Source organism: Malania oleifera, chromosome 6 (assembly GCF_029873635.1).
Source record: "Malania oleifera isolate guangnan ecotype guangnan chromosome 6, ASM2987363v1, whole genome shotgun sequence".
Taxonomy (NCBI): Eukaryota; Viridiplantae; Streptophyta; class Magnoliopsida; order Santalales; family Ximeniaceae; genus Malania; species Malania oleifera.
In genome coordinates, this window is record NC_080422.1 from 59,141,099 (window position 1) to 59,168,384 (window position 27,286).

General features: G+C 36.5%; 2 non-coding genes across 2 annotated transcripts; both read left to right on the forward strand.

The window, feature by feature from the left end:
- Positions 1-620: 620 nt before the first annotated feature.
- On the forward strand, positions 621-726 carry LOC131159037 (small nucleolar RNA R71). Its single transcript, XR_009137652.1, has one exon. It is a non-coding gene; the product is annotated as a small nucleolar RNA R71 (small nucleolar RNA).
- Positions 727-5,393: 4,667 nt separating this feature from the next.
- LOC131158997 (small nucleolar RNA R71) lies at positions 5,394-5,499 on the forward strand. The gene has a single exon (XR_009137612.1). It is a non-coding gene; the product is annotated as a small nucleolar RNA R71 (small nucleolar RNA).
- Positions 5,500-27,286: the final 21,787 nt, after the last annotated feature.

The following is a 27,286-nucleotide window of genomic DNA, read 5'->3' on the forward strand; positions in this document are numbered from 1 at the left end:
AATGACGTCTCCTAAAAAGAATCATATTTGGGCTGAGGAAGAGATGATTTTTGATAAGATGAAGATTGGGGGACAGAAGTGGGAGGATCCTAGAAATTTTGGTGTGGGTGAGGAGGTGGAGCAGTGGGTGATATTTAAGGTGTTTGAAATCGGAAACTTGAAGTTTATGGCCCCCACGAGAAGTTAGGATGCAATTTCCACCTAGAATTGTATGTGTTTCAATATGGGTCATTAGCTAGCCTATCACACCAATTATGGGTAGCCTTGACTTCTTCCTGCACAAACTCAGGCTGGGAAGGTGCATTTGTGCAATTATAGCAAATGTGTAAAGGATTAGTACAAATGGTGCACGGGTTGTTTCTATTGTCCTAAGTACAGAAACTAATCTAGCTTATTGACTATAGTGTGCAGGGTGGGCGCTAGGTCATGGCCAGTGGCTAACTCATAAACTCCCTTAGAATTGGATGATAAAGGTTGGGAAGGTCTACGAGTAGCGACTACATGCTACTGATAATTTTCGGCAAGCTTCTCGAAGAGAGTTCAGACCTTATTCTCATTTTTAGTGAAGAAAGTTCCTCCATAAGATGCATCTACCATAGACATATTTCACTCACCTAGGGACATGATGGTGTGGGCATTTTCGTAGGAGGTCCCTAAAGCGCTCCCAAGTCTCAAAAAATAGTTCCCCATCCAATTGTGAGAAACTAGTGATGGCTCTACTAAGCTGGTTAGTCTTCCCAATTAGGAAGTACTTCTTTGAAAACTCATACTACACAGTGGCCCAGTTGGTCACCAAGTTTGGCTCTAAATACATTAGCCAATATTTGACTTTAGCCTCCTAAGAGAGCTAGAAAAGCCTTAAGCGGAGGGTATCATCACAAAAATTATGGATGGAGATGGTGCAACAAATTTTGAGGAATTCATCTAAATGCTTATAAGGATTTTCGTTTGAATTCCCATAAAAATTGAGAAGTGTCGAGATGATGGAAGTCTTGATCTCGAATTAAGCTGCCTCAACATCAAAAAATCATATTCAATATGGATATGTGTAGGTGTTGGGTACAAAGTAGTCCTTAAGAGACTGAAGTGGTCGCTCCGCCATCACAGGTTGGTGGGGAGCTTGGGGTTGCCGGATTTGAACAGCGGGAACTGGTGGACGTTCGTCCATAAATTTGAATTGAGGTTACTAAGTAAAATTGGGATTCGAGGTGGATCTTCTAATGGACCTACAGGATCTCTCAATCTCTGGGTCTATAGGCACTATTTTAAGATCCAAAGAATGCAAACCCAACATACACAAGGTTAAAAATGGATTCAAGGTAGGCTCGCCAAGGCTTAGGTCCTTAACTACCAAAAATAATATTTATAAACCTAACTTTTCTCAAGTTCCATAGAAAGTGAGTAAGTTTGGTATCAATCCATTGGGACTTAAGCGCGGTTCTCAACCATTTCCAATTCAGTTTACTATAGCTTTATGTACAAGGTAAAAAGGAGGGATTTTGAAATGTTTTTTTCTAACAATCTACTAATAATATGTAAATTCTATATTAACACTACTCCTACAAAGAATATCTAAGGTCATGAATCACGCTTAGATTATTGTTTGGCGGAAGTTATTTTTTTGGTCAACTATCCGTCTTAGGCTATCGGCTAAGTAGACCATTTGAGGGCATAAAGTAGCAAAGGTGTACCAACCCTCTTCAGCACGATCAGGAAATACGATATACTCTATCTCAATGATCATGAATCCACCCCGTACATAAACCGTAGCCTAATCTGTATAGATGACTATTGGCCATATAAGGCTTACAATTCTTATTTTGATGATAACAAATCAAACGATATGTTTAATATGTTTCAAGTAAAATTTTTCAAGAAAATAACAGAGCTCAAGTGCATAAGAAAGTTCAATGGATTACAAAGAGCATGAAGAACAAAGTTATATTGTGAAAAGTGCAAAGGAAAGATTGCAACTACAAAGATGATGGAAGAATAAGTTTGAAGACTAAACGACTTATACTTTTAAGGATAAGCTTATTATTTTTTATCTTGATTTGTCATCATCAAAAAGGGGGAGATTGTTGGCCTAATAAGGCTTACAATGACTAAATCCCTAACTTGGCTATCCCATCCCCTCGGGTATAATCATTCATAAAGATGGCTTGCATGGTATTTAAATGAAAGCATGTAAAGGAAAGAATATAAATGAAAGTAGAAAATAAAAGCATGTAAAGGAATGCAATAAAGATGGCTTCAATTGCAAATTCAAAAGTTTGTCAATAACAATTAAGAGAACAACCAAGAACTAGGACAATAATTTAAATTAAAAGTAGTAAATCTAATCTACTTTGGTTCTCAATGGCTTTCTAGGTTTGTCACTAACCTAAGAGTGGCCAAAGAGGAACCCTAAGAACATATTCGAAGCTAATATTTATACTCATTAGGGTTTACAGGGTTTGAATTTCAAAATAGGAAAGTTTTGCAAGTATCTCACATAAAATATCATCGCTGTCATCCAAGTAGAACCCATACTTTCCCCTGGTCGTGCCCTGGTCGAGGCTCATGGCAAATTAGGAATTCAAACTTCAGCATCGTTGATGTAGACGTGGTGGTGGGTCTTGCTAATCGAGCTGCCAGTCGAGACTTATAGGATCTTAACTCTAGTTTAGCTTCAGGAACTCGACTTGGTAGCCCCTCATGTTCTTCCTGGTCAAGCAGTTGGTTGAGACTCTCAGTATCTTTGGCTCGGTCAGCTTCAGTATTTCGCCCTTTGTGTTGTTTGTCGCACCACATGGTCCTATAGTGTCTTCTTCTTTTGATTCATTGAGGCTCTAGGAGTTTGGTTAAGCATTTTATTTGAGCTTTAAGTATCCCAAATGCTCCCTTGGCTTCTTGTAATGCTTAACTGTTCGATTTTAACCAGTTTTTCCTAAAACACAAACAAACATTGCATAGCTCCAAACAATGTTAACAAGGGGTTTTTACAAGATAAAAGAAGACAAAACAAAGGTAAATGAGGGCCTAAAATAATGCATTTTAGGGACTCATCAAACCTCTCTGTAATTTGGAAATTCAAAAATGTCAGAGGCTCGACTATGTCACGCCCATGGTCAAGTTTCTTGGTACTTTGGAGGTTCAGAAGACTTTTAGGGCGTCGACCATGTCGCCCCTACGCATGCTGGTCACACCTTAGTCGCACCCCCAACTAACATATGACCTATTCTAAGGACCCTAAACCCTATCTACACTACAATGTACAACCTATAGAGTCAAAGAAGAAATAAAAATAGGGAATACAAGTGGGTTGCCTCCCACAAGTGCTAAGTTTACCATTTTTAGCTAGACGCAATGAATACTCATTTCAAACTCACCCTAGTTCAAATATAAGAGTTTCTTACACCATTTTTTCATCAAACCACTTCTTACTTACCAATAGTTGTCCCTCCAAGCTGGGGACCGAATCATAAATGGAAAGAATCTACTCGTACGGGTCCACTAAGCTAGATTTGGAGGGGCTCTTAGGCTCAAGTATATCATCTAAAGGATCCCTCTCCATAATCGATGGAGCCACTTTCTCAACACATTCATCAATCATGTCAACATCCACAACTTGGACCTCATCAAGTGGATGTTGGGAAGCGTGAAATAAATTCAACGAATTTGCATATTGCCAAGGGACGCATCCATGATCCCAATCCTACATTAAATGAAGGCATTAGTCATGGCCAAAAATGGTCATCCTAATAGGTCGGGGATTGGATCCTTGGTAGGGTCAGAAGGTTCTATATCCAAGACAACAATGTAGATAGGATGATATAACTCTTTCACTTTGACCATGACATTCTCTATCACATCCCGGGGCTTTTTCACTGATTGGTCAGCGAAGCTTAATGTGATAGGGGTGGGCTTCAACTCTCCTAAATTGAATTGTTGGTAAACCAAGTACGAAAGTAGGTTCACACTCGCTCCCATATCTAAAAGAGCCCTCTTGATGGTGTAATCATTGATTACACACGAGATGGTGGTAGCACTAGGGTCTTTAAGTTTAGGAGGAATATGACTTAAAAGAAATGAGCTCACATGCTCTATCAACCTAACTTGTTTGTTCATGTGCACCCTTCATTTGTGCTTTTTCCTACACAAGTTCTTGAGGGACTTGGCATATGTTGGCACTTTCTTGATAGCATCTGAGAGCGATATTGACCTTGACTTGTCGAAATGTGTTCACGATGGACTCAGTATAGGTCTTCTAATTAGATTAAGAGGGTGCATGAAGAGCTACAGCAAATGGCACTACAAGGACATAATAAGAAAGTGCTCTATCATTGGAGGGGTAGGTGTTTTTTCGGTATCAACTATAGGATTAAAAGAAGGGGGATCACATAGTTCATCATTGGGTTCTTCCCTCCTCTTTTCCCTACCTTTTTCTTGGTATAACTTATCGCCAACCCTATTATTTACCTTATTACCACTCTTAAGAATGGTTATAGGCTAGGCTTGCTCATGATATGATGAATGTCTAGCAGCTGGCTCACATTCTACGCCATATTGCCCCTTAGGGTTCACTAGAGGTTGACTTGGAAACTTACCTTTGTTTCTTCTACTCAAAGATGTCGCTAGTTAGCCCATGGTGGCTTTTAGCTTGGTAATAGATTGGGAGTGAGAGTGGAGTAATTTCCTATCAAATTGGTGATCAGCATTAATGCCCTTGAGGGCTTTCAACACCAACTTTTGAAAAGATCTATCGTATTGGGGTTGAGGCAGAGATGGTTGCTGATAAGATGAAGATCTAGGGGTAGAAATAGGAGGATTATGAGAGTTTTGGAAAGGGCGAGGAGGTGAAGTAGTGGGTGATTGCTGAGGTCTTTGAGCTTGAAAACTCGGAGCTTGTGGCCTCTAAGAGAAGTTAGGATACTCACTCCACCCAAGATTGTACTTGTTCGAGTATGGGTCATTGGACAACATGTCGTAACAATTATGGGCAGCCTTAACTTCCTCCTACACAAACTCATGTGGTGGAGGTGCATAGGGGCAATTATAACATATGTGAAAAGGATAAAAAAAGTGACACACACCTCTAGACACACCACAGGCTGAGGTTGTTGTCTAAAGGACAAGAACTGATCTAACTTCTTCCCAAAGGTGTGCAATGTAAGTGCCAGTTCATCGCCAGTGGCTAACTTATAGACTCCCTTAGGATGGGAGAGAAAGGTTGGGACGGTCTATAAGCAACAACAACATGCTGCTAAGAATTCTTTGTAAGGTTCTCAAAAGGAGCCCAGGCATTATTCTCGTGTTTTGTGAGGAAAGTACGTCAACAAGATGCATCTATCATGAATCTATCTCGCTCAGCTATTCCTTCATAAAAGGTCTGAACTAATTGCCACCTAGAAACTTGGTGATGTGGGCATTTACGCAAGAGGTCTCTAAAGCGCTCCCATGTCTCAAAAAATTGTTCCCTATCCAATTGTGAGAAATTGGTGATTGCACTTCTCAGCTAGTTAGTCTTCTCTATAAGGAAGTACTTTTTTCAAGAACGCATGTTGCATGGTGGCCCAGTTGGTCATCGAGTTCGGCTCTAAGGAATTTTACCAATATTTGGCCTTGTCCTTATGAGAGAATGAGAAAAGCCATAAATGGAAGGCATCATCACTAAAGTGGGGTATACGGATGATGGAATAGATTCGAGAAATGCATATAGATGCTTGTATGGATTTGTAGTTGAATTCTCAAAGAAATTGGGAAGCATCGAGATTAAAGAAGTTTTAATCTCAAATTATGCTGCTTCGACCTCCGGGAACCGGATGCAAGACAGTGAGGTGTATATGTTGGGTGTGAAGTAGCCTCTAAGAAGCCAAAAAGGTTGCTCTTCCACCACAAGTTGGCAGGGAGCATGCGATTTCAGGTTTTGAAAGGTGGGAACTAGATTATGTTCAGCTATGACTTTAGGTTCAGAAAACTTGACTAACTTGGTACTAGAGGTGAATTTCCTAATTAACCTATGGGATCTATCAATCTCATGATCTATAGGCAATAACTCAGGATCCAAAGAGTGCAAACCCAACATATACACATGCAGCACACAATCAAGACTTCAGAGTATCAAACAAAAATAAAAAAAAATAAAAAATAAAAAAAAAAAAAACAAAGCAGCAGCACTCTAAACTAGAAATTGGCTTATAACCATAAGTGAGTCCCCAATAACAGCGACAAAATTTGGTAAGCTCACCAAGGCTTAGATCCTTAAGTACCAAAGATAAAATTTATAACCTAACTATCTCCAAGTTCAATAGAACATTAAGTAAGTCAGGTGTCAATCCTCAGGGACTCAAGTGCAGTTGTTCACCATATCTAGCATAATTTCCTACACTTTGTATATGAGGGGAAAAAGTGAGATTTTGAGAAGGCTTTTCTATCAACTATGAAGGCATGTAAAACTATAATAACACTACTCCTAGAAAGCAGGTCTCAGATTCCAAGTCAAGCTTAGGTTGTCGTGTGCGCTAGCTATGTCCAGTCAGCTATCTATCATAGGCTAATAGTTTAAGTGAATCGTTTGAGTGGCATAGGGTAGAGAAGGTGCACCAATCATCCGGAGCACAATCAAGAACCAAGGTATACCTTATCCAGCAATCACGAGAGCACCCTATACATGAACCATAGCCTTGTCCATATAGGTGACTGAATCCCTAGTTAGGTTATCCTTTACCCTGATCACAATCAAAGATGTAAACTTGCATGGAAATTGAAGACAGGGTATTTAAAGTGCATGTATTTAAATGAAAGCAGAGTAAAGGAAGCATGTAAAAATGCCTTCAATTGCAACTCAACGACCTATCAATGGCGATCAAGATTATAATCAAAGGATCAACTATCTATGTGGCGGCACCACGAACTCAAAGGTTGTCACAAACCTTCAACGAATCCAAGCATGAACCAATATAGGAATTAAAATCAAAGCAGTAAATCCTACTTTAAGTGGAACCCGAAGAATCTCTATGTCTATCACTAACCAAAGAGTAGCCAAAGGGGAACCCTTGACAAATAGACGAAGCTAGTTTTTTTTACCCAAAAGGGTTTACAAAGGTTTGAATTCAAAATAGGAAAATTTTGTAGAAAATATCACAAAGTACTTTGCTGAGATTGCATCTGTCAACTAGGTCGCACCCATGTCTTCCCCTGGTCATGCCATGGTTGAACTTCGTGAGAATTATAGGATTCAAACTACAGGCATTCTTGATTTAGTTGCGCCTGTAGATTTTTTTGGTCATGTGTATGGTCGATACTTACAGGAACTCAGGTTCAGTAAATCTCAGGATCTCGACCTGGTTGCCCCTCAAAGTCTCATGGTCATTTGTTGGTTAAGACTCTCGGTATCTCTAGCTCAATTAGTCTCATGTTCTCAACTTGGTTGCCCCTTAGGGTCACTTGGTCGAGCTTATGATCGAACCTTGTAGCAATACACTTTTAGTCTGAACCTTGGAGTCTTTCTTTTGTGACCTGGTCACCCCTTGTGTTAGCTAGTCGCACCACATGGTTGAACAAAGTCTTAAGTGCTTTGATGAACTGAGGCTTTGGGGGTTTGGTTGAGCATCAGATTTGAGCTTTGTGCTTCCTACTCCCTTGGCTTCTCGTATTTCTTAACTCCTCGATTTTAACCTGATTTTCCCAAAACATGAACAAACCATGCATAACTCTGAACTATGATAACAAAAGGTAATTACAAGATAAATGAGAGCAAAATAAAGGTAAATGGGGGCCTAAAATAGTACATTTTAGGAACACATCATTACGAATTTTGCTAAAAATCCTCCCCTTTTTTGCTTGAAACATTCCTTCTTTTGAAAAATTTCCCTTTTTGATATGAAGGAAAGCTTAGATGAAATCAATTACTAATACATGTCATAAATTCAATTAAATACTGAAACTAGCATAAGAAAACATTGAATCCTAAATGAAGTCTAGAATATAATGTTAGACCGAATGGTGTCCATGAACCAAATTGTTTTGAAGCCATAGAAGTTATATATGATTTGCATCATTGTCAGGAATGGTTCAATAACTAGGACATGATGAGTGTTATGCAAATGCAACACAAGACCTTTAAGATATTCTATCCTAGAATGGAGCTTACGCTCCCTTATATGTCATTATGCATATATGTTTTCAGGTTTTTACCAAGGATGAATTTCATTTATGCATTCAATATTCAGAGTCTAGTATAACGACACTCAACCAACATGCATGAACCTAATATCAACTATTCAGCACACAGTTCTCAATATGACTTTTGTTCATTTACTCAACCAACATGCAACATCCTATTTAACTATTCAGCATGCAATTCGCAACAATATCAATATTCACAACATTGTCTGCATCCAGTGCGCAGAAGCTAGAAGATATAATGTAAAATGTACTTAGTTATCTGCATCCAGCATGTAGAAGCTTTCAAAAATAGTCAGTAATGATAATAATTACTATACCACGGTCTGCATCAAGCATGCAGAAGTTTGTATAAACATTCAACAGTTATAATATCCATGTCATGGTCTGCATCAAGCATGCAAAAGCTTTTATAAATATTCATTTGTTATAATATGCATTCCATGGTCTGCATCAAGCATGTAGAAGCTTCAATTCAAACCAATAATCAACATGCATTTCATCAATATCTAGCATGCAACTCACAATAAGTCTTTAGTTAATGTCCATAATGCAGAATACAAGTATTTTATAAGTTAAATTATCTTGTATGCACAAATAATATGTTCAATATGTTTTCTAAAAAGCACAATAATCAAAATAACTGAGTGTTTAAAAGATATACAACAATAAGATCAATTTTTTTCAAATAGAATATTTGCTCCCCCTCACAGTCTACTGTCCTACTCATCATCCTCCTTAGATAAGTTGTCATCCTCGTCACTGCTTTTGCTTTCCTCCATAAGTGCCTTCCCTTTCAAGGAGGAAGAGTTGTCAAAGCTATTGAATTGATTGTGGAGAATTTGAAAGTTAGCCTACATGTTTGCACTGAACATATTGATATCCTCTCGAATTAAGCATATTTTAGAGTCTACATCCACTAGGAATTCATTAAAAGTCCCGACAAGCTTTGTTATGGAGGCAAAAAGCTCAAAAATCTATGCGGCATTTTTAGGTATTTGAGGCTCATTATGGATTGGCTTGTTGAGCATGTGCCTGTTCTTCCATCCTTCTATGTAAAAGAAGCTTGGCCACCTAGTTACAATCAATTAATTGATATCCCATTAGTTGTGTTGTAGTGGAGGTGAAGAGATCACTAAGATGGCTTGGAAAAAATAGGGAGGATGCATGGTTGAGCCCAACACTCTCAAATACACGGTTTAGAATTCCTCTATAAGGAAGAACAACCCTCTTGCCACTCTCCTTTGCAAACATCGATCTAATAATTAAAGTTGGCAAATCCAAGCATTTACTGATATATAAACACCACATAGCGAAGCGATCCAAGTATGATATGTAATCTCGGGATCCACCTTTTAGAAGAATATTATAGGAAATTAATAGGTGGATGATTTTTGCTTCAAGGGTGATAGTTTTATAAGGTAGAGGGTGTCTAAGGTTTAACACGGGTTCTTCCATTACCCGATACAAGAATTATTGGGGGTGAACTCATGTTCTATCACCCATGAGGTTCCTATTTCAGGGCATTCAAAGGTACCTCGATTTAACCCGAATATGTCTGCAATAGTCTGAGCATTAAAGCTATAGGGTTTATCTAAGACTTAGGAGGTACACTCTGTCCCATTGTGATCAAGGTTTGCTTAAAATGAATGCACTATATGAGGGAAAACACCCTTAGGCTAGTAAGACACGAAGTTGTCCATACCTAAACCCCTAAAGATTTCAAAAACATTTAGGAAATACAAGTTCATGAAGGTTAAGTCAAGAATGTTGCCCAAGATTGGTTCAAGAACACTAAGATTTTCATGGTAGCGCTTCTTGGCCATGGAAGACATGAACCAACGGCCAAAGCTTTCCCTTTCTTCATGGGTGGATGCCTTCCTCTTGTCTCCCATGGATTTCCTTCTTGGCATTGTCAAATAATGGATTTTAGGAATGGATTTTGTGGATCTGGAAGAGGAAATGGAGACGAATCAAAGGGAAAATTTTTATTTTAGGGTTTTTTAGGAAAATAGAGAGTTTAGTGTGAAGGAAAAAAATTAGGGATTTGTCGGGTGGAAGATATATAAAGCCTCGACAATTCGATCAACCAAATGGACAATATGGTCACCCAAACATATGGTAGAAAGTTTTGGTTGACTAGACTAGAGTTCAGTCGCCCAGATCTCTAGACAGAGACATCCAGTTGACTAGACTATGCCTCCGATCACCCAAATTTGGTGATTTTTTTGTATTTTGACCCTTTTTGACTCCTTTTTGCCTTGATTACTTAGTAAAATGTTTTTAAGCAACATACTTTGCATGTAGTAGGCCTAATTCACATCTTATATGGATAAATCTAACTTCTTGAAGTGGTTTTGTGAATATGTCAGCCCATTGCTCATTGGTGCCTACGAATTCAGGTGTTATATCTCCTTTTTGCACATGATCACGAATAAAGAGAAATTTAATCTCAATGCATTTGGTTCATGATTATGAGATAGGATTCTTGGAGATATTGATGGCTCTAGTATTATCGCATTTGATCGTTATCGTGTCATAGTGCAGTTTATAGTTCGTAAGTTGTTGTTTCATATACAAGGCTTAGGCACAACAACTTCCAGTAGCTACATATTCAGCCTTTGTTTCATATACAAGGCTTAGGCACAACAACTTCCAGCAGCTACATATTCAGTCTCAACTGTAGATAGGACTACCAATTTTTATTTCTTGGAAAATCAATAAACAAGAGCTTGACTTAGGAAATGACATGTCCCACTCGTGCTTTTTCGATCAACTTTGCTCTCAATAAAGTCTACATTGGAGTAGCTTATTATGTCAAATGAAGTGTACTTAAGATGATGGTGCCAATAAGGTATCTAAGTATTTGTTTAATAACAATTAATGTAAATGTTTCGGTTTGACTTAAAACCTTGCACACATGCACACATTGAACATTAGATCTAGTCTGCTAGCTAATAGATATAACAAGCTGCCAATCATACCTTGGTAGAGCTTAATATCTACCAGTTTACCATACTCATCTTTTTCAAGTTTCATGGAGGGCTCATAGGGGTTCCCAAAACTTTGCAATCTTCCAAGTTAAATTTCTTGAGTAAGTATTTCATATACTCTGACTTGTTAATGGATGTGCCATGTTTAGTTTGTTTGATTTGAAACCAAAGAAAGAAGGTGAATTTTCTCATCATGCTCATTTCAAACTCTTCTTACATGTATTTGGCAAACTCATTGCATATTTCCTCATCAGTTGCTTAAAATATGATGTCATCTACATATATTTGGGCAAGGAGCATGTTTTCCTTTTCAATTTTGATAAATAGGGTGGTGTCAATATTTCCTCTTGAAAATCCATGATTCAGGAGAAAACCACTTAGTCTCTCATACCAAGCTCTTAGAGCTTGCTATTGTACAAGCCTTTGGTTAGTTTAAACACATGGTTACGATATGTGTGGTTCTCAAAACCTGGTGGTTGCTCAACATACACCTGCTTATAGATATAGCCATTTAAAAATGCGCTTTTGACATCCATTTGATATAATTTGAAATCCTTAAAGGATGCATAATCTAGCAACATGTGAATGGCTTCCATCCTAGCAACTAGTGTATATGCTTCCTCAAAATTTATTCCTTTTTCTTGGTTGTAGCCTTGTGCCACTAACCTAGCTTTATTTCGAACAACCACTCCATTTTCATCCTTCTTATTCCAAGAAATCCATTTGGTTCCAATTATGATGTGATCATCTAGTCTAAGAACTAAGATCCCGACTTTGTTTCTTTCAAACTGATTTAACCCTTCCTGCATTAATAATACCCAAGATTCATCTTCTATTGCATCATCAACAGTTTTAGGTTCTTCTTGAGATTAAAATGCCATGTGACTATACATGTTTCTTAGAGATGAACTAGTGGTTACACCATGTGACGGTTCACCAATGATTTGATGCTTTGGGTGACCTCTCACAAATTTCCACTCCTTAGGCAAATCGTGAGTTTCGCTTTCTATTTGTCTATCATTGGATGCCTCCTTGATCTCATTGCTTTCTTTCATATCATTATTAATTGCTAAGTTCTCCAAGCCCTTTCTTATTTCCAAATCATTATCAGTGTTCTTTTTTAGAGAAGGGATTAGAATCATCAAACACCACATTGATTGATTCTATGATAGTCAAAGTTATTCTGTTATAAACTCTATAAGCTTTACTGCCTTGAGCATATCCAAGAAATATTACTTCATCCGATTTTGCATCATATTTTCCTAAACTATTCTTGTTTTTCAGGATAAAGCATTTGCACCCAAAAACATGAAAGGAGGATATATTGGGTCTTTTACGAGTCCATAGCTCATATGGGGTTTTGTTGAGAGTTGGCCTAATTGAAACTCTTTTCATGACATAGCAAGCGATATTTACGGCTTTGGCCTAAAAATGTTTTGGTAGGTTATGTTCATTTGACATTGTCCTAGCCATTTATTGTAGAGTCATATTCTATCTTTCAACTACCCCTTTTTTTAGGTGTTTTAGGTGCGGAAAAGTTATGTTATATGCCATGTATATCATAGAAGTTTTCCATATCCTTATTTTTAAATTCTCCTCCTCTATCGCTTTGGATATGTGTTAATGTATAACCTTTTTTTCATTTTGGAGTTTTCTACATAATTTGGAAAATGTCTCACACACTTCATCCTTAGATTCTAGAAATAGAACCCATGTAAATATAGAGAACTCATCTACAATAACAAAAGCATATGACTTTTCCCCTATACTTTGGATTTGAGTTTGACCAAATAAATCTAGAAGAAGCAGTTGTAGTTGCCTACTTAGGGAGATAAATTGTTTCATTTTGAATCTTGACTTGGTTTGATTACCAAGTTAACAAACATCACAATTCTTGTTTAAGAAGTAAGGTATACTCCCAAGAGGGGGTGAATTGGGATTTAAAATTTTCATTATAAATCTTTTTATTAAGTCTTTCCCAACTATTTTATATTCAGCAATCACATAAGTATAATTGATTTACAATCACAAGTACAACTAAGAACCAATTTATGATTAAATCTTTATGAATGAAAAGATCAACTCGAATAAAATTTCAGAGATTTTATTTTACAATGCTTTGCAACTTTATCAATATTCCTTTAAGCAATTTAATTCAAAATCAGAACTCAATTTAGCTTTTGAATATGTCAATCCAATCAACAAGGTAAGCTTGATTTCACAATATGAAAAAAAAAATAAAATTCAAAAAGCTTCCAAAATTCAGACTTTGATATCAAATAAGTTACTTGAATTTAAGTATGTAATTGATCAATAAGTTAATGAGCTTTGATATTTATCAATCAACGTACTTCCTTTAATTAAGATTTCTGCAATTCCCAATAAAAAGTTAATTTCCAATAACTAAGTAAGCATCCACGCAATTTATATATGCAGAAAATTAAAGAGAGTAGGGAAGAGAGAGAGACACCAGATTTTTATAAGGTTTGGCTTACAGCCTACAACCTTGCCTCAAGCAACCATTGTGAGGATTCCAACTTTTTATTAGGCCAAGTTTCAACCTCTCTCCTTCTAAGGTGGAGTTCCCTCTCTAACGAGAATTCCCTCTCGCTATGCAATGATTCAACAACCCTGGATCATACAAAAAAAAAAAATAAGAACAAGAACAATCTTTGGTTCGTACAAGAATGCTCTCAATTAGAGCAGATTTGTACACAATAAAAACAATATACTTCAGAAATATAATCAATATAAAGATTTTGAAGCTCAGATATATATATATATATATATATATATATCACTGTTGATTTATTCTTAGATTGAAATCTCAGAAGAAAAATCAGCGTACAGTGAGAATTGATCAGCAAGAACTCAATAATGAACTTTCAGTAAAGTGTATTCAGTAAGAGAACTTTGAGAGAACAAGTGTAAGCTTGGATGTTGTTTACTATTGATTGTTGGGTGTGTAATTATTGAAATCAAATTGTATTTATAGAGTTTGAAAAGTAATTTTTGTATTCTCCAAGTTACTTGGTGTGTTTCCCAAGTTTTCTCATTGTTTGGGGCCTAAGCAATCAATTTTGGAAACATTCCCTCGCTATTTTAAATTTGAATTCTCAAAGGTACACCTGGTCTCGAAGAGTCAGTTGCCCGTGCCTTTAAATCACAGCGAATTTTCAAACTCAGAATAGGGTCAGTCACCTGAGCCTGATGGGGTCAGTCGCTTGATGTTATTCTGTTTGCTTTGTTAAAAAACATATAAAAGATCAGTCAGCTGAGCATACTCAATCAATCGCCATAGCTTGAAATTTTTATGAATTTAAGAAATGTGTTTCCAAAAACTTGTTAGCTTTTAAATTTAGAATATTAAATTGAAATTTTGAAAATATATTTTCCAGGGTTTTCAAAATCAAGTCTCTGAGTCGATTTTAAATCCTAAGAGCTTCAATCACTTTTATTGAAAAATATGCGAAGTACTTACATAAGACTTTTAAACAACTATAACACTTCTAAATACTAAGTCTTCATGTATAGATTCTTTTCTTCTTGTATAGCTTGACTTTAAGATTTTACAATCTTTAGCATCATAAAATCTTGCAATATTAAGTTCGAGCTTTTAATAGTCATTGTCAAGCAATTTGATATAGGTCACTTGAGTCACTTGATCTTGATACTTAAATTACTTGAAACATCATAACTTAACCAAATACATTGAGTTCTCTAGATTTGTTATCATCAAAATAAGATTTGTAAGTCTTGTTAGGCCAACATTGTCTTTTACAAACTCTATATTTGGTAGGCCTTTAACTAATTCACTATTGACTAGTTTTGAGAGAAGATCCATGCTAGCGTGACCTAGTCTCCTATGGCGTAACAAACTAGCTTCATGAATTGCTAAAAAAAATTTACATCTTGTGAAGCTATGTTTTCAAAGCTAATGGTGTAGACGTTTTCAAAATGGTTTGCAACAAAAAGTACTTTATGATCATTTGAATGTTCAACTATACAACTATTTTGTTTGATGGTAACATTAAATCCTTTGTCACTATACAACTATTTTGTTTGATGGTAACATTAAATCCTTTGTCACATAGTTGACAAATACTCAATAAATTATGCTTTAAACCTTCAACAAGAAATACATTTTTAATATCAAGGGAGGGTTCCTTACCAACCTTCCTCAATCTAATGATTTTCCCTTTGGTGTTATCACCAAAGGTGACATATCCTCCTTCCTTTTGTGTAATGGACGTGAACTTTGGTTTGTCTCCCATTATGTGTCTCGAGCATCCACTATCCACATACCACTTATCTTTTGAGGGGGATGATTTAAAGCATACTTACAAAAGGAATTTAGGTTACTACTTTTGGTAGCCAAATTTTCTTGGGTCCTTTCGAGTTAGTGTTGGGTTCACCTTTTACTCTCCACACCATTTTTGCTTTATCATCTTTGTTTCTAAATGTGTAGTCAAATTTAATATGTCCTTTCCTTTTACATAAAATACATGTAGTATACATATAAAAATTATTTGAGGGAGTATAAGATTTTGATTCTTTCACAAAATAGCTTATATAAAAATTTTCCTTTTTATTATTTTCCTTCTCATTAAAACCGATTCCTTCTTTTTCCAAATACTTCCTTTGAGCACCTGAGAGTTTTTCAAATTTACTTTTTCTATTTGTAAACTTGTAAATAATTTTGTAATCGTCTTCCGTTTTTCTTTCCATGTTTGCAATTTTCAAATTCTTATCCTTTAACAAAGTGGAATAGGATTCCTTCGAGTTTTCAAAAATCTTAGTTAATTCTTTATTTTCATTTTTCAAAAAAGTGTTCATTTTAGTTATCTTAACATGAATCTCGTGTGCATGACGTAGTTCTTTTTGAAATTCTTTATGTGAAGGCAAGCAATCATTAACTAAATCATCACTAGAATCATCATGTGAGGTAAATGAAGAAGAAGATTGTACCTCATGATTGTTAGGTGCCATTAAACAGAGATTTGCTACCTCATGACCACTTGAGTCACTGTCTGAACTACTAAAGCTTGGCTCGTCTCATGTGACAACCTTCATTGTCTTCTTTTTCTTCTTAGAGTCCTTAAGCAATGGACACTCTGGCTTGATGTGGCCAGCCTTTTTGTAGTCGTAGAAAGTAGGAGGATCTGAATTTTGCTCTCTCTTGCTTGATTCTCTTTTTTTCATCCTTCAGCCCCGAAATTTTCTAGTAAATTACTTGTTCTTTTTAAAGAACTTACCGAACCTTTTAGTCAGTAAGGCTATTTCCTCATCGGTATACTTACCATCTTCATCATAGGAGCTATTTGAAGAAGCCTTGAGAGCAGTAGCCTTCTTTGTTCTATTATGCTCATGTATCCTCTTGTTGATGCCCATTCCGTAGGTGAGAAGGGATCCAATAAGCTCGTCCAGTGTCATGGTTTTCAAATCTCTTCCTTCAGTGATAGTCGTTGCTACTCCTAGATGGAAGGTAATCCTCTCAGTAGCTTCCTGATCATCTCATAAGAAGGGTAAGTTTTCCCAAGTGCATTAAAATAGTTAATGATGTGTGTGAATTTGGTGTACATTGAAGATATTGATTCATTGGGAATCATTTTGAAAGCTTTGTATTCACCTGTGAGCATATCTTAGTTCCCTCATCTGTAATTTCTAATTTCTCCCAACTCTCTTAAGCACTCTTGCATGCCATGATCCTATTGAATTCGTTTTTATCCAAAGCACAATACAAGAAGTTCATACCACTAGAATTTTTCTGCATTAATTTCATATCATTTTCATTCATTTCACCTTTAGATATAGGAACATCTTTTCCTTGAATAGTTTTCATGGGTATGTAGTCTCCTTGGACAACTAATCACCATGCTTTGAATGAATATTCTCATTCTTTGCTTCCAGAATGTATAGTTGGCACCATAGATGATTGGAGGCCATGTAGAGGATTGAACCTCACCAAAAGGGGATACACCAATTTAAGCCATAAGATCTTTATATAAATACGATTAAGTTTATTGTACAGACTCTGATACAAATTGTTAGGATTGGTGATATCCTAAGAGGGTGGGTGAATTAGGTATTTTAAAATTTTATTCAATTATTTGATAGATTAACAACCTAGATCAATCATAAGTTTAGCGAATGTAAAACAATCAAAAACAGTGTATACATATAAACATACAAATGCATAAATAAATGAGTGCTGTGATAAAGAAAATGACACCGAGATTTTACAAGGTTCGACTATACTCACCTATGTCCTTGCCTCAAGAGAGAGATACCTTTCCAAGCAATATCCCCTTGCTTGGAACGATTCAAACCTAAACTATGAAAGTAGAATGAAGATACAATGGTTTTCGTGCAAAGAATGCTCCTTAAAAGGCTAATGAGTACAATGGAAAACAAATCTAATACACTCTCAATGAATAAGATTAAAACTCAATAGAGAAGAATGATGTTCTCTAAAGTATTTTGAAAAATATGAATAGGAAAACTTGTCAATGAAGTAAATGATGTTTCTCAAGGTAAAACAATTTGTTCAAGAGTTTAAAGATTGTTCAAAAGTATTATCCCACTCTCCAATCCTTGTATTCATAGGCAAACTTGAAATATGGTTGTTTTATGATTGTCGGAAGTTTTAATATATATATATATATTCAAAAAATATAGTCATTTTATAGTCGCTCTTGGCTTATATTGAGAGTTTCAATCGACTGGACTAGGGTTTGGTCACTCGGATTGTAGGAAATTTCCATTTTAGCAATTTTCGGTCGCTCAATCTGATGATTCGGTCACCTGGATCATTGTTCGCGATGTTCGGTTGTCCATACTTAACATATAGTTGTCTGACTTCCTTGTATTGCCTTGTTTTGGGGCTTTTTCATGTTGAAACTCATTTTAGGACTTTTGAAAAAGTTTAGCATATTTATAAAATGAGCTTAAGAATGAGCTTCACATCAAATTCATTCACTTATGTGCATACAAAAATCCTAAATGCAATAGAAATGAAAAGTTTTTTAAGTCTTCAATTCTTGCTATTTAAATACTCCATGGAATCGGTCGAATAATGTGTCATCTTGAATGCTTCATGACTTCCATTTTGCATCAACCATTGTGCTTTCTCAAGGTCAGTCCTATGAACATACTTAAAGCACTAATGAGATCATGTGGTTTTTCATTATCAAAACGTGATTAGGGTAAAAAAGCCAACACCCTCTTCAAGTTATTTTTTCTACTTTGGAGGCATGTGGCATTGAGAGTTCCCAAATCTAAGTAGTCACATTCAAGTTGTTATGACCATATCAGAGGCATGTGACTTTTATAGTTCCCAAAATCTAAGTGGTTCCCTTTTTATTACTCTGGCTACCTTGGAGGCATGTGGCATTGAGAGTTCTCAAATCCGAGTAGTCACATTCATGTTGTTCTTGCCATCTTAGATGTTTGTAGCACTTATAGTTCGCGAATCTGAGTGGTCCCCATTAAAGTTATGTGAGCTACTTCGGAGGAATGTGGCATTAAGAATTCTCAAATTTGAGTAGCTGCATTCAAGTTTTTCTTGCTATCTCAAAGATTCATGGCATGAGAGTTCCCAAATTTGAGTAGTGCATTCAAGTTGTACTGGCCATCATGGAGGCATGTGACGTTTTTAGTTCCCAAAATATTAGTGGACCCCTTTCACTTTATCTTAGCTGCCTCAAAGACATGTAGCATTGAGAGTTCCTGAATTCGAGTAGTCCCATTCAATTTGCACTAATTACTAACACTTCAAGTTGCTGTGGCTATTTCTCCAAAATGTCACATTCAAGTTGCACTAACCACTAACACTCCAAGTTTCCCTAGCTATCTCTCCAAATAGTAACATTCAAGTTTTACTAACCATTAAGACTCCAAGTTGCCTTGACTATTTCTCCAAATAGTAACATCCAATATGCACTAACTTCTAACACATTCAAGTTGCTCTAACTATCTTGTTACTTCAAGAGGTCGCATTCAAGTTGTTTTGATTGTCTCAAAGGTATGTGACTTTGATCCCCATGCATAAGCAATCATTGATTTCACCATACTCAGCATGTTTATCAAGTAAATGTAGAATTCCATGTGTTTTTCTAATTTTACTATAGAGACCTAGAAAATTAAATTAATAAACGAAATGAAAGAGAAGGAAAAAATGGAATTTTTAAAAAGATAGAGAAAACATGGCTTCGTCGATGAACCCAGGGTCTTCGTTGACGAATGTCCCATAGATTTCAACAACGAGGTGCACGTGTCTCGTTGATGAGAGATTACTGAGAGAGTTTAGGGAATTTCAGGTTCATCGATGAAATAGCCTCCTCGTTGATGAAGTGCCTTCATGTATTCGTCGACGAACCACTTGAATTCATCAATGAATACTGGGGTATAAAGGGTGAAACCCTCATTTTTCAGCACTGTTCTCTCTCTCTTTCACTCTCTCTATCTAGACCCACAACTCTCTCACTCTTCTCTCTTTGTTTCCTTATTTGTTAAGGCTCGGATTGACGATCAGGATCTGCCACAAGGTTCCTAGGAAGATTCTCTACAACATAGGCAGAGTAGATTTTCATACTGGAGTTTTGGGGCACCATGCCAAAACTAGGGTAAGTGAGATACTTTAAGGATTTTTAAGTTAACTTGGAGTATATAGAGCTTTGGGATTTCTGATGATAAATGTTCAAGCAGTTGGGTTGTTTAATTTGGTAAAAATGTGATTTTTAAGATTTTGAGTTGTGAACACCGACGAGCGTCAGATTTAGGGTGTTAGTGGACTTCTCAGTAAGCCAGGTAAGGGTAATAAATTATAGTAGTCTATTTTGAAAATTATGAGTTGAGTAAAATGTGAAACGATATAACGTTATTATATTTAAAATTTATTATGATATAAATATCAGATGAAATTTGTATGGCATATGATTTATATTGAGAAATGTTTAAATTGGGTTAAATGATTTACCCTGAAAATGTGAATTGAGATTATGAGATTATGAAATGTGAATTGTGATATGAGATTTGAAATGGGGGAAAAACAATGAAAGTGAAATGTATTGAAAAATGTATTTCTTCAGAGAAATGATGAATATGAGATATGTATATGGTAATATAAGATGATATGAGTTGTGAATACTGAATCGCGAAAACTGAGTTGAGAATACTAATTTATGTGAATATTTCAATGTTAATACCACAATGCAGACTTTGAAATGTGAAAAAGAGAAATGAAAATATTGCAACATAAATACTGCAATACGAATGTGATATGAGTACACTGAAAATGTAAACATTGCAAGGATATTGTTGCAGTGAGAATAATGATATGAGAATACCAATATGAGAATATGAAATTGAGAATATGTGAATGTGTGTATTGTAATATGAATACTACAATATAGATATTAAAATATGGAAATGAGAAATGTGAATATTGCACCATTGATTATGCAATATGAATATTGAATTTTGAGAATTGAAATGTGAAATTTTGAAATAGGAATACAGACATGTGATTGATGAAACGCAAATACCACATAATGATTGGTGGCATATAGCGGTGATAACCCTTATGGATGGATATGGAAACCCTAATGATGGGTTGGGATATTGAGAACGGTATCGTTGCTAATGGAGATAGTGCAACCACGCGGGTTCGTGGAGCATATGGCATGATTGTAAACTAAGCTGTATAGTAGAGTTGTTGTGCCCCCTGAGTTCGGGTTAGGGCTTTTGGTCGGCTAGTCATACTACAAACATGGGATATATGATGTTATTTGACCTAACCGGGTCGACCAATTGCGGTTAGGTCCAGCCTTCGAGCCACATAACCCTATTCATGGGGGGAAGCATGGCATGGAAAGATATCTTCAAGGCAATCATGAGTACAGACATGAATGTATTGGTAACTAGTGACACTCACAATCTAGATATGGATTTTGAAATGGAAAGGAAATGAGAATGGAAATGAAATGAGAATGGAAATGAAAAAGAAAATGAGAAATGAAATAGTGTGAATTGATAAATAATTAAAGCAAAGTACAACACACCACCTGAGGGCTTGCTTAGTAAGGTGAGTGCTTTAATAAGTATCAGTTGTAGTTATACCCGAGTTCATCGAGTTAGGATGCAAACGATATCAGGACAAAGGGAAGCTACTTGTATGGGCGGTTAAGCTTCCCTATTCTCAGGAACTTCGCCAGTAAACCTGGGTTACGAACGAATGATTTTGGGAAATGGAAGTAAAAGTATATGAAAACTTGTGTTTTATACCTATATGATTATGATTGTGGAAATGGTATATTTTCTCAGAATATATTATTATTGAATTGAATATATGTTATGATATAATGAATCTTATACTGCCACACACTGTAGATAATTTATTCCATCTTAATAAGATGTGTCTCACACAATCATTTAAATATTTTAGTAAACTGAGATAGACCTAGCAACAGAGCTTCGAGATAGAGGGAAGAAGATACCCTAGGTAGAGAGGGTGAGTATTTGGACCTAGGAAGGTTTGATTCCTCTATAGGTTTATGTATTAGACTTGTATATATGGATGGTAGTACTCTGGTATGTGTATTCGGTGTGGTATGTATATATATATATATATATATATATATATATATGAATGACTTCCACTGTTAGGGTTGTATATGAGTATGATTTTATACCCGGTACCCACTTTCGGGTCACGTTATGTGTTATGGTATCAGTGGTTGACATGGTTGATATGTGGTTATATGTTGTTTATAAAAAAAAATTGGTATGAAAAATCAGGGCGTCATAGTTTGGTATCAGAGCCTAGGTTTGCTAGGTTCTGTAAACTTTAGTAAACAGTGGAATACTATACCAGAGTATATGAATGGATATTGATGAGATATGAGTCAATTGTTGTTAGAGGATGAGATTATAATTTAGGGTTTTGTCTTGCGACCTAGATACAGAAGCTCTGTGGTTGTCTCTGTGTTTTTTCTATGATGACAACTTCTAGAAAGTCGTAGATACTATCGTCAGATCGGGTTTTTGAGTGGTAGGATTGAATCTTAAATGGGATTGAGAATGTTAAGAGAAATGTCTGTAGCATAATATTTTGTGAGTTGAGTATGCTGGTGTGTTAGTGAGATATGATAGTAGAGTTCTAAAATGGTTTTATATCCTTTGCAAGATGGATCTACGGAGTAGTAGTGCTCATGTTGGGGGTGATGATGCAGGGTCTTCTGGTATGGTTGGGGGAGACCTTGATGTTGTATTACATAGTGTCACGCAATAGGTGATGTCAGAGATGGCTAAGATTTTTAGAGGGCGAAGTTGCACGATTAAGGGGTTCACGTGGATGAAACCTCTCTCATTTTCTAGAGGAGCTGACCCACTTGTGGCTAAGAAGATGGTCCAGGATATGGGGGACATGTTGGCAGTTCTTCCATGTACAGATGAGAAAAAAGTCTTATTTGCGACATTTAAGCTGATAGGGGAGGCAAAGTGCTAGTGGAGATCAACCACACTGTTGGAGGAGCATAGACTGGATCTTATAACGGTGATGTGGAGCCTTTTTAAAGAAATCATTTTTGAGAGATATTTTCCCACTACTTTCAGGAGTGCAAAGGTGGTAGAGTTTCTACATCTGACGTAGGGACCGATGACAGTACAACGGTATATAGCCAGATTTATTGATTTGTCTTGGTTTGCTTTGTATTTGGTACTAGATGGGAAGACAAAAGTGAGAAAGTTTGAGGAGGGTTTGAGGTAGAGTTTTTTTGAGAAAATTATAGGCATTAGGGCTCAGAAATTTGTTGAGGTAGTAGACAGAGCTATGATGATTGAGGGTGGCCTTTAGAAAGGCACCGCAACACAGAGTCAGGGGAAGAGGCCCCTGCCTTCAGATTTTCAGGCAGGGTCCAGTCAAGGGCCTTGGAGGAGATGGGATGGCAGGAGAAGACAAAGATAGATTGTGAGAGATAGAGTTGTACAGGGTAGTCAGATGTTTCCTTTTTGTCCCATATGCTACACGAGATAACTAGGAGAATGCTAGTTTAAGGAGGTGATATGTTATCGGTGTTATCAGCCTGGATATATGGTGAGGGACTATCGTGGACAATCATTTGTCACGCCTATTCCTAGACCATACCAAGGAGGTCACCAGGCACCCCAAGGCGGACAGCAAAGGAATATTACCCTAGTCTAGGTCTACGCTTTGACACCGGGGGATGTAGAGGTAGCAAGAGATGTCGTGACAGGTACGATTTCAATTATGTCATTTATAGCTACTGCTTTATTTGATTTAAGGGCGAATCATTCTTTTATTGCTCAAGAGTTTGTTAAGTTTTATGGGTCAGAAACACAGCTGTTTGGTATCAGTTTGTTAGTGGCTATGCCGACAGGGGCTGTGGGGATATGTGATAAAGTACTTAGTAACTTTTCGGTATGCATTTAGGGAGGATTTTATTAGCTGATTTGGTTTAATATGCATAGGCTTAAGGTTATACTGGGTATGGACTGGCGAGCTACTCACTATGCTAGTATATATATTGTCATTAGAGGAAGGTAGTGTTCAGACCTCTAGAGGGGTAGAAGTACAGGTTTGTGGGGTCTCGTGTACATACCATAGTTGTTATCCACTATTGAGGCGAGACAGTTATTGTTAGAGGGGTGTTAGGGATTCGTGGCTTGGGTAAAGGTGGTATTTGAAGGAGTGTTAAGATTAGAGGATATCCCGATAGTGAGGGATTTTCCTAATGCTTTCTTGAGGATTTGTCAGGACTACCTCCTGATCGTGAGGTAGAGTTTTCTATTGATCTTGTACTGGGGACGACAACAATTTCGAAAGCGCCGTACGGAATGACATTGGAAGAATTAAAGGAATTAAAGGATTAGTTGCACAAATTGTTAGACTATAGATTTTTTCGGCCTAGCGTGTTGCCTTGGGGAGCGTTGGTATTATTTGTGAAAAATAAAGATGGGTCAATGAGAATGTGCACCGACTACCAAGAAATTAACAAAGTGACTATCAAGAATAAAAACCCGCTTCCCCGCATCGATGATATATTTGACCAGCTACACGGGACACAGGTTTTCTCGAAGATAGATTTACGGTATGGGTATCATCAAGTAAAGGTTAGGGCATAGGATGTTTAAAAAATGACATTCAGAATTTAGTATGACCATTACGAATTGTTCGTTATGCCTATTGACCTTATAGGTCACGCCAGATTTTGATAATGACAAATACCTATATTATTTAAAGCACGTTTGAGGTTATGTGTTAGTATTATAATTGGCAGATCATAATGATAGCACAAAGAGAGATTGAAGTTGAAGACCCAACACATTTGTTGTATTTTATTTCATTATTATTTAAAGGGTTTGTAATAGTAAATAGGGTTTGACTTGTAATAATCACACACTTCACCTGCATGATTTGATGAGTAAGCTCAAACTAAAAAGAACCTAAAAAAGACCCTAAGACACTCAATCATGCACATATATGAATGATAATTTGAATTGGGTGAAAGCATGCTTAAATAGGACCAAAACGTACAAAATGTGCACATTTGGTCAACCGTACTTTCATTTATAGAATGCCCCCAGTCGACCGAACTCGGACTAGGTCAACAGTTTGAACATAATTCGGTCGACCGAACTCACTTAGTTCATTTGACCCCAGTTGACCGAACTCCCCTGAAGTCAACATAGTTGACCATCTGGTCGACCGTGCAGAAAATACACACCAACGCCTTGGTTGACTGACCAAGGAAGTTCAAAATGTCCCTGGTTGACCGAACCTCGCACAAAGGGAAAAATCGCCCTTGGACTAACAAGTCCGGTCGACCAAACTCACAGTTCATTTAATGTCAGATCAACCGAATCTCAAGAACTTCAGTTAATTGAACTTGCCTCGGTCAACCGGTGCTCTCGGGTTGCCCCAAAAATTTAACATAGTTAACATTTTTTTAATATGGCTAAATTAATTAAATATTATTAAAATTTTTATAATTGTTCCACTTGTGTCCTTAAAGGTTATAATCAGCGGGAAGTCTATATATACCCCTTCATTTGGAATGATTAGTTACAAGATTAGCAAACCTGATTCGATAATTCTCTCTCAATTCCAAAATTCATACTACTCATTTCTAAGCTCCATACACTAATTCTTACCTTGCCTTATTGCCAAAAATCCTTTGTAAGTTTGATTTAAGTGTTGATTGCCATATAGGCTTGCTCTCCTAAGTGTTGTGCTTAATTGATTCGATTTTATTTGAGAGCAAAACCTTAAGTATTCTTAAGGGACTTTATTAATAAGTCTTTCTTAAGAAAACTTCGCTTGATCTTTTGAGTATTGCTAATTCATTGCAACATCTTGAGAAGCTCGTATTTGATTTTGGTTGCAAAATCTTTTCCAAATCACTTTCAAATATGTAGTGTGTTTCATCTTAAAAAATATTTGAAGAGATATTTGTTTATGTGGTGAAAATCTTTGTTGCAATATTCATTGAGTTATATCATCTGTTGAACACAAAGATTGAATCTTATTTTTTTTGCAATACTTGAGCTTTATAGGATTGAGAAAATCTGCTAGTTGAAATATATGAAGTCTAACTGTGATCTTTGTTTAAGCATTTAGATTGAATACATCTTGTGATACAAAGATTATATTGGTTTGCACTCTCACACACTAATTACATCGATTGCAAATATATTTGAGAGTAGATATATTAAACCACATTAAGCTTACTTATTATATCATTTGGTGGTGTATGTGATTGCACGTCAATGAGTACTTATCTGCTTTACATGAAAGCATAATCACTATACCAATTTCATTGTTGTGATATTACTAAGTGTTTCCAGGCATGGCCCGAGGATGCGGTAATCCAGCTTAGTAAGGATTGGTCGTAAAGGTTGAGGTCAGCCCTGTGCTAATTGACATGGTTTGTTTAGGTGCTACTCCACCCGTTTAAGTGAGCAAGTATAATGGTTATCCTTGTGCTTGTTATCCAAGGCAGGGACGTAGGCAATTTGTTGAACCTCGATAACATTTCTGCATGTCACTCTTCTTTACTGCTTTCTAGTGCATGTGTTGTTGATTAAATTGCTCTATTTAATTTATGGTACATATTTACATTTCTTGCACTAGATTGACCGTAGGGCTGTGAATATACTGTTGTTAGGATACTTACCTAGGGCATAAATTTTAAAAATACCAATTTACCCCCCCCCCCCTCTTGGGATCACAGTAAAGCTAACAATTGGTGTTAGAGCCACGTAGTATAGACTAGTAGTTTTTTTGAAAAAGATATCTTATGGCTCATAACTCCGCGACTCCATCTTCCACGCAACCTCTGATTTTCAGTGGTGTTAATTACACTTTCTGAAAATAGAGGATGTGCATCTACCATCAAAATACTGATTGGAAGGTGTGGAAGATTATCTCTAAGGGAAATTATGTTCCGATGAAAACTGAGGGTACAAGTAGAGTTTCTAAAACTGAGGATGAATATGATGATGATAACATGAAAGCTATTAGTTTAAATGCCACTGCTATGAATATTTTGTAATGTAGTCTTGATGTAAATGAATTTGACAAAATTATGGCATGTTCTACTGCAAAAGAAATCTAGTATAAGTTAGAGGTCACATATCAGGGTACTAGGGATGTGAAAGATAGTAGGATAGATATGTTGACTAGTGAGTATGAGGCCTTTAGGATGAATGTAGGTGAGTCCATTCAGAGCATTTACACTAGATTCGCAAACATCATAAACTTACTGTATGCATTAGGAAAGACTTGTCCCATATATGAGATGATTAGGAAGATCATTAGAGGCTTGCCTCCTGTTTGGGAAGCCAAGGCTACGACCATTGCTGAGGGTAGAGAACTTAAGGCCATGATGCTAGATGAATTGATACGTTCTCGTATCACCTATGAATTAGCTATAAATGAGAGAGTGAATGAACAAAATAGAGCAAATAAAGTGACTGCATTGAAAACCTCCATTAATACATCTAGGGAATGCATCGAACCTGAAAATGATGATGATATGACTATGCTTACTAGAAAATTTAGCAAATTCTTTAGGAAGAATAGAAAGCCATACAAAAAAATATAGGGA